Raw genomic sequence first — 8,569 nt, 5'->3', positions numbered from 1 at the left:
TTATTTTATTATTTTTGTGTGAGTGTACCCTCAAATCAGATCTGACTGGTACAGGAGGAGATTGTCCCTCCTTCCCCGGCAGAGCATCTGGTGGAAGGTTTTATCTTTTTAAAAATGACTTTGCTGAAGCAGAGGGGAACAAGGTGATTGACCTGTTCAATATGAAGAAATATCTGAATACCTCCCACATCTTGGGCCCTGATGAAAACCTTCCCTTTTCTCTCTCATTTCAATTGTTCGATGTGTAGCTCCCAGGGATATTGTAAGAATAAATGAGTTAACATAATAAATGAGATCTGAAGTGCCTTGGGAGAAAGGCAATATGAAAAGGAAAGATAATATCATTATTAATTATTTCTTGGAAATTTCATCATTTTCTTTCTGCTGCCTCTACAAAACGTATCCCTCTTACTACCTGAAACCATTTCTTAGAACTTTTGGAAGAGATGAAAATGATCCTCGTTCCCATGTCTGATAGATTCCCAGAGACTAGACTGCCTGTAAGGCTGCTCCTAACTTGTAGGATTGTTGCTTTTTTTATTGGATCAAGGAAAATCTGCAATTTTTAAAAAAATGTGTCATTAAAAGTGATTCCACTGGGATTTCTAAAATAAAGAACTATTGCTCCTATATACATCCTAGCCCAGGGGATAGATTCCTCCTTTCCAAGACTCTATAAAAACCTAGAAAAATGTGTTCCAGACAACTTTCTTAACCTAAATTATTTCGGATCCACGGTGAGGGTTCTGGAGGTCATTTTGCTGCCATCTTTACCCAGAATACCCTAATGTCTCAAAAAAAAAAAAAAAAAGGAAATAAACAAAATCAACACTTTAACCCAGTATCTCAGATTATTAGGGGAAAATAACTAGCAAATCGAGACTGCAGAAGAAAGAAAATAATAAGGATAAGAGCAGAAAGAAATAAATGAAACTGAAAACAACAGAAAGAATTAACAACATAAGAAGTAGGTTGTTTGAAAAAGTAATAAAATTGACAAATTCCCGGCAAAAAAGATGATGCAGATAATATATAAACATGGAGTAAAACAGAAGATGTCACAACTAAATTAATGAAGTAAAAATAATAACAGAATACTACAAAGTACTACAACAAATTTTAAAATCTAGAGGAAATGGATGAATTTTTAGAAACTCACTGCCCATTTAAACTAACAAAGGCTCAATAGAAATTAACACAGACAAAGGTGGAGTATCTGAACAAATCCATTACAAAAGGGAAAAATGAACAGATAATAAAAACACTCTGAGTCAAAAAATCCTGGCCCATAAGAATTCAATGGTGAATTTTATCAGACATTCAGAGAAGACCCAACATCCATTCTACTCATACTAATTGAGAATAGACAAAACAATTAAACAGTCTCAGACTCCTATGAAGTAAGGGCCTGCCTGACCCAAAGCAAAGACTCTACTCAAAGAAGAAAATATAGACCATTATCTCTCATGAACACAGATGCAAAAACTTTCAACAAAAATCCTAGCTAATCAAATCTAACATCGTATCCAACTAATCATTCAGCATGAGCAACTGAGATTCATATCAGGTATGCAAGGATCGTTCAACATTAGAAAAACAATCAGTGTCCTCTACCACAACAATTAAAAAAACAAACAACAAAGGGAGCACAGAATTATATAAACTGATATAGAAATAAGAACTGACAAAATTCAACACCCTGTTCTGATAAAAATCCTCAACAAAATAAGAATGAAGATTATAATTAACAGCATATATATCAAACATATTTAACGATCAACATTACTCTCAAGAGAGAGAGACTGATGCCATTCTCTTGTCTATGGGAAGTAGATGACTTTTATCACCATTGATGCCTCTGAGCTGTTGTGCTGAAGAACAATACTATTCCATGGACTGTCAAAAGGACAAACAGATGAGTCTTGGAGAAGGAGCAGCCAGAGTACTCCTCGGAGGCAAAGATGGAGAAGCTTCATGTTTCCAATTTTGGATTTGTAGCTAGGGGAGGCTATTCCTTAAAGAAGGACATCATCCTTGGAAAGACAGATCATTAGTGCAGAGGAAGACCTCCAATGAGATAGACTGACACAGTGACTTTATCAATAGCCTCTAGTGTGTCAGAGATGATGAGGATGCACACGAAAGGGTAGAATTCAGGTTGGTTGTTCACAGGGTCACTATGAGTTGTATGTGACTCAATAAAACCTATCAAGAACAAAAACTATTCAATATTTTATTCTAAGTCCTAAACAGAGCAATAAGGGGAAAAAAAAGATACAAAGCACTTCCAAGTTAGCAAAAAAATAAGTAAAACCATCTCTACTTGTAGATAATTTAATCCCATATGTAGAAAATTTCAGATTTAGCAAGAAAATTACTAGATCTAATCGATCAATTAAGCAAAGTGGCAGGGTGCACAATCAACATACAAAAACCAGTCAATTCCTCTATAGTAACAACAAAAACAACAATTCACTGCTGTCAAATCAAAACCAAGTCATAGGCAACTCAAAACCCACTAGCAGGTTTCCAGAACTATAAACTGCACAGAAGAATATTGCCAATCACCATTCCTCAGAGGAGCTGGTAGATTCAAATCACCAGAGAAGCATAGCCTTTGAGTTAGCTGTAAAATTCCCTAGGAACTGGGCCACCAGATCTCCCTAAAACAACAAAGAGAACTATGAAAGATAAATAAGGAAAACAATTCTACTTACAATAGTTAATCAAAAGATGAAATATTTAAAATAAATCTAATCAAAGATACCAAAGACCTATACAAAGAAAACTATAAAACACTACTACAAGAAACCCAAGGAGACTTATACAAATGAAAAAATACACCATGACCATGGATTGGAAGAATTCTTATTGTAACTTAGCCTTCTATTTTTACAATAATGGTCTTATGCCATATTTGTCCTTACGGACATGAATTAGTTCACTCAGCATAATGCTCTCCAGTCTCTCCCATCTTATATAGCATTTTTCAAAATCATTGCTCCTGAGTGCTGCATAATATTCCATTGTCTGAATGTATCACAATTTTTTAATCCGTATGTTTGCTGATGGGCATCTGAGCTGTTTGTTTCCATTTCCACGTTATTGTGAACAGCACTGTTATGAATATATACACATTTTTGTGTCTCACCTCTAATTTCCTTGAAGTACATTCCTAGCAGTGAAACAGCTGGGTCATATGGCAGTTCTATGTTCAGTTTTTTAATGCTCAGCTTTGTGTGTGTGTATGGGGGGGGGTTCTTAATATAAAATTTTTATTTTATATTAGCTTACTTACAAAGTTCACATACATTCTTTTTCACACTGAATCTTTCCCATTTCCTTTACCCACTTCTCCTGCTAACCATCAAACTGTGAGACCCTACGATTAGTCCCCACTCATCCTTATCCCTGTGCTCCTATCCACCCCCCACTTAAATTCTCAGACATATTTATCTATTTCTCCAATAATGGTCTTTTTTATTTTGGTTTTTTTTGTTTCATTTAAATAAAATTTTTCATTTATACTAGTTTACTTACAAAATTTTTACACAATGTTTTTCACTCTGGCTCTTTCCCACTTCCTTTACCCACTCCTCCCTACATCTACAAACTGTGTGACCCAATAATATATCCACCTCCTACCCATACTCATCTTCACCCTTCTGCTTCCCCCTCCCCTCCCTTGTATCCTCATACTCAATCTACAATAATGGTCTTAAACAGTCCTTATGGGACTGAGTTAGTTCACTTAGCATAATGCTCTCCAGTCCTTCCCAAGTTCAGTACTAATTTACAAAATCATTGCTCCTGCATGCTGAATGTACCATAATTTCTCCATCTATTCAATTGTGATTGGATATCTGAGCTGCTTCCATATCCTCACTATGGTGAATAACACCACTATGAACATTGGTGTACAAGTCTTCATTTGTGCTCCAATTTTTCATTCTCTCGGGGTATATTCCAAGCCATGGAATTTGTGTTCAGCTTTTTGAGAAAGCACCAAACTGCCTTCCATAGTTATTGTATCATTTTACAATCCCCCCAACAATATATATTCATTCTTATCTCGCCATATCCTCTCAAACATTTACTATTTGCTGTCCTGTTAAACTTTGCCACTGCTATTGGAGTGAGATGGAATCTCACTGTAGTTTTTATTTATTGCCAGTGATTGAGAATTTTTCATGTGTCTGTTGCTCATCTGAGTATCTTCCACTGTGAAGAGTCTTTCCATGTCTTTTGCCCATTTTGAAATTGTGTTATCAGTCTTTTTTTGTGGAGGTCCTGTAGGATTCAGTAAACATTTGATATGAGACCCTTGTCTGAAATGGTATTGCCAAATGTTGTGGGTTTTTTTTCTCCCAGTCAGAAGGTTTTCTTTTACCCTTGCAGGAAAAAGTTTATATCAAAAGAATTATGAGATATCATCTCACCCCAATAACAATAGCAAATTCAACAGAGCAGCAAACAACAAATGCTGGCCAGGTTGTGAAGAAATTGGAACCCTTATTCACTGCTGGAAGAAGTGCAAAATGGTACACCACTCTGGACGGCAGCATGGTGCTTTCTCAAAAAGTTGGAAATAGAAATACCATTTGACTCAGCAACTGCATTACTGAGAACATATCCTAAAGAAACCAGAACTGCCACCCAAACAGATATATGCTTACCTATGGTTATTGCTGCATTGTTCACAATAGCAGAGAGATGGAAGCAACTCAAGTGTCCATCAACAAATGAATGTATAGAGAAGCTATGCTATATTCAAACAATGGAACACAGCACTGAAAAACAAGGAACTCATAAAATATTGTACAAAATGGGTGACCCTGGAGGACATTATGCTGAGTATAATATCTCAGTCACAAAAGGACAAATACTGCATAATGTCACTGTTATAAAATAGGACTGACATGCATGTTGGAGGAAAACTAAGAAGGGATAGATAATGAACACTGCAAACAGATGAGGCAAACAACAGTCTAAAAGAAATATATAATTAAGTATTATGTGCATGACAACACTCCAGAATAAGAGGTAAAGAGCAAAGTGGACTGTGGGACAGGTGGAGGGAGGAAACTGAGCAACAATGAAAGAATCATTTTAAAGAAAAAAGCAAACTTGGGATGGAGGGGGGTAGGGAGGAAAATGTGCACAATGAAATAATGGAAATTCAAGTTTCCTGCAAACTTTTGTTAAAACAGCAATAAGAAATAAAATTTAAAAAGAAAAAAGTTTTTGGTGAGCACAGAGATCTAATCTTTAGAAGATCTCATTCATCAATTTTATCTTCTCAAGACTGCATTTCTAGCTGTCTTTGGGAGTCTCTTTGTCCATAGTCTAGGCCTTCTAAGCTTTATCCTAGTTTGCCTCTGATGAACTTTATGGTTTTGGGCTTTACTCCCAGGTGTCTGATCCATCTTGAGTTGACTTTTATGTATGGTGTGAGATAGATATGGATTCTGTTACAGCTTTCTGCAGGTAGCAGTCCAGTTTTGACAGCGTCGCTTGTTGAAAAAGTTGTCATTTCCCCCTTTGGTAGCTTTTACTTCCTTGTCGAATTTCAGTTGATAGATAGATAGACAGATAGATGGGTCCATTTCTGGGTTTTCAATTCTGTTCATTGGTCTATGTGCCTGCCACTGTACTACTATCATGGAGTTTTGGTTATTACTGCTGGTACTACACTGGTACATTTTGAGGTCAGGAGTGCAATGCCTCCCATTTCATTTTTGTTTTTCAGTAGTACTTTGCTTATTCGGGATCTCTTTCCCCTCCAAATAAACTTGAAAATGTCCCTTTGGATCTCATTGAAAAATGAATATGGTATATGTACTGGGATTGCACTGAACATGTAGCTTGCTTTTGGTAGGATTGTATTTTTCACAGCTTGAGTCTCCCTACCCATGAACGGGGAACATTTTTCCATTTACTTAGGTCTTTTATTTTGTCTCACAGAAATGTTTTGTAGTTTTCTTTGTACAGGTCTCTTGTGTCTCTAGTTAGGTTCACTCCCAAGTATCTAAATTTGTGATTGGCCATTGTAAATAGTACTACTCTCTTGGTATCCTTCTCTGAATTCTCTTTCTTACTTTAAAGGAATCCCACTGAGTTTTGGATATTGAGCTTTCCTACTTTAAAGGAATCCTCCTGAGTTTTGGATATTGATCTTTTATCCTGCCACTCTACTAAACTGGTCTACTAACTCTAACAGGTTTTTTGCTGAGTCCTTGGGGTTTTCTGTGTGCACTGTCATATCATCTGCATACAGTGATAGTTTAACCATCTCTCTGATGATCTGGGTGCCTTTTATTTCCTTCTCTTGTTGTATTGCCCTAGCAAGTACAGATATACAAGGACGGTTCAACATAAGAAGAACAGTCAGCATAATTCACCACATTAACAAAGCAGATAACAACCATATGATTTAGCAATTAATGCGGAAAAGGCATTTGACAAAATCCAACATCCTTTTCTGATAAAGGCACTCAGCAAAACTGGAATAGAAAGGAATTTCCACAACATAGTCAAAAGGATACATGCAAAACCAAGAGTCAGTATCATTCTCATTGGCGAAAGACTAAAAGCATTTTCCTTGAGAACAGGGAGCAGACAAGGATGCCACTGTCACCACTTCTATTCAATATTGAATTGGAAGTACTTGCTAAATATTGTGTAAGATCATTATTTTAGAACAAGTATGAGGATCCAAGGTGGGAGAGGGGGGAGCAGAAGGCTGAGGATAGGAAGGGGAGGGCGTGTTAATCATAAGGTTGCAAAAAAAAATCATAAGGTTGATGAGTTGGGGAGATGAAGGAAATGGGAAAGACCCAGTGTGAAAAACAATGTATACGAACTTTGTAGATAAAACAGTATAAAATATTTTAAAAAAAAGTCAGTCACAAAAGGACCACTATTCTAAAAATCTAATGAAAGGGTTACACACAGAAACATTCTTGGATGGTTACCAGAGATGGGAAAAAGGGAGGAGAGAGAAAATGTAATAACCAGATAAATTGGATAGAGGGAAAGGCAATTTTATTTTTTGAGAGTGCAATATATATTTTGATCAGATACTATAATTCGTCACAATCAATTGTAATTAACGTTAAAAAACAAAATGCCTACTAATGGTCAAATGCAATTGTTACACTGCTAGGAAAAGAATGAGTATGAATAATCGAATCAAAAACTAATATGATGTTGTTGCTGTTAAGTGCCATCGAGTCGTAGGCAATCATAGCGACCCTATGAACAAAAGTACTCAACACCTGCGTGACTTTCATCCTTGTTCCAGGATCACAGGGTTTCCAGAGGCAAGCTATTTACGAAAGTGGATGCCATTCCTGCTTCCAAGCTTGTTTTAACGCGCCAACAAACACTGTCCACCATGGGTAACCATTATCGCATTTGACACATTAATGTCACGGTGTTCAACTTCACAGCGACCACAAGTTACCTCTGTACAGCAAGTGGACACACCAGGGCTATACGACTAGAAGAATGTTTCACCAAAAACACTTAAAGACAGGCCTTAGGTTTCAGCCTGATAGGTTGAAGGGAAAAAAAAAAGGACCAAGAAAGACAACAAACAGCATGCCCAAAATTATAATACTATACACACAAAAAGAGAAAGCATGAGGGAGACATCAAATAGGTCATAGAATCTCTATCTAACGCAGGTGGGAATAGAACCTTATGTAACTGCATGGAAAAAATGGAACCACAGCTTAACAACTCCACTCTAATAATACATGCACAAAGTATACCTGTATGTCTACTACAAAAGATATGCATATTCACAGGAGCACTTCCACATAGAAATACTCCATGTAGAGGAGGATGAGTCAACTACTTTATGAACATGTCTCAGCACTCAAATAAAGAAAACATGATGCAAAATACCCCAGAAAAATATTAATAATGTAATTAGAAGTGACAAATTCCTGATTAAATGCTATTCAATTCTTTTTTAAAAGTTATATAATAATAGTATATATAATAATAGACTACATATAGATGAGATAAAACTACACAGAAATAAAACTAAGGGAAAGATGACATCATTTTCAAGAGGGGGTTCTTTCGGATGGAAGGAGACATTAGGATGGGACAAAAAGGGCCACAGAAGTAGACAGAAGATGCTTCTCTTGTTGGTTCAAGTACTAAATTATAAAGAAGATGAATAGCAAGACAGTATGCCAACATGTACAGTTAAATGGGGCAGACAACACAGGGCCAATAATGATTGGGAGAATTTCTCATGAGTGCAAGATCATGACTGATCCAATGGCAGGCAAAAAAAGAAGAAAAAGTAATCTAAGAATTCAGCAAAATAATAAACTATGGATTAAAAATTTTTAAATACACTGAAATACATTTATAAAGTACAGTAGTACTTTAAGAAGAATGCATTCATTTTTAAATCCCTTAAAAATAGTCCATAAAATCAGAAATGTACCTTTCAATCTATATGCAGAACAGATTATCCGGGAGGCTGGGCTCTATGAGGAGAAATGTGGGGTCAAGATTGGTGGACGATTTATCAACAATCTGCGTTATG

At 36.3% G+C, this 8,569-nt stretch overlaps 1 protein-coding gene across 3 annotated transcripts in view; it reads right to left on the bottom strand.

Moving 5' to 3' along the window:
• The window catches only part of PRPSAP2 (phosphoribosyl pyrophosphate synthetase-associated protein 2), a 140,946-nt gene that overhangs the window by 65,363 nt on the left and 67,014 nt on the right, over positions 1 to 8,569 (bottom strand). The window lies entirely within an intron of this gene.

The sequence above is a fragment of the Elephantulus edwardii genome, unplaced genomic scaffold (assembly GCF_000299155.1).
Source record: "Elephantulus edwardii isolate Elephantulus edwardi_28Jun2011 unplaced genomic scaffold, EleEdw1.0 scaffold00314, whole genome shotgun sequence".
Lineage (NCBI taxonomy): Eukaryota > Metazoa > Chordata > Mammalia > Macroscelidea > Macroscelididae > Elephantulus > Elephantulus edwardii.
This window is presented reverse-complemented; position numbering and strand designations above follow the sequence as displayed.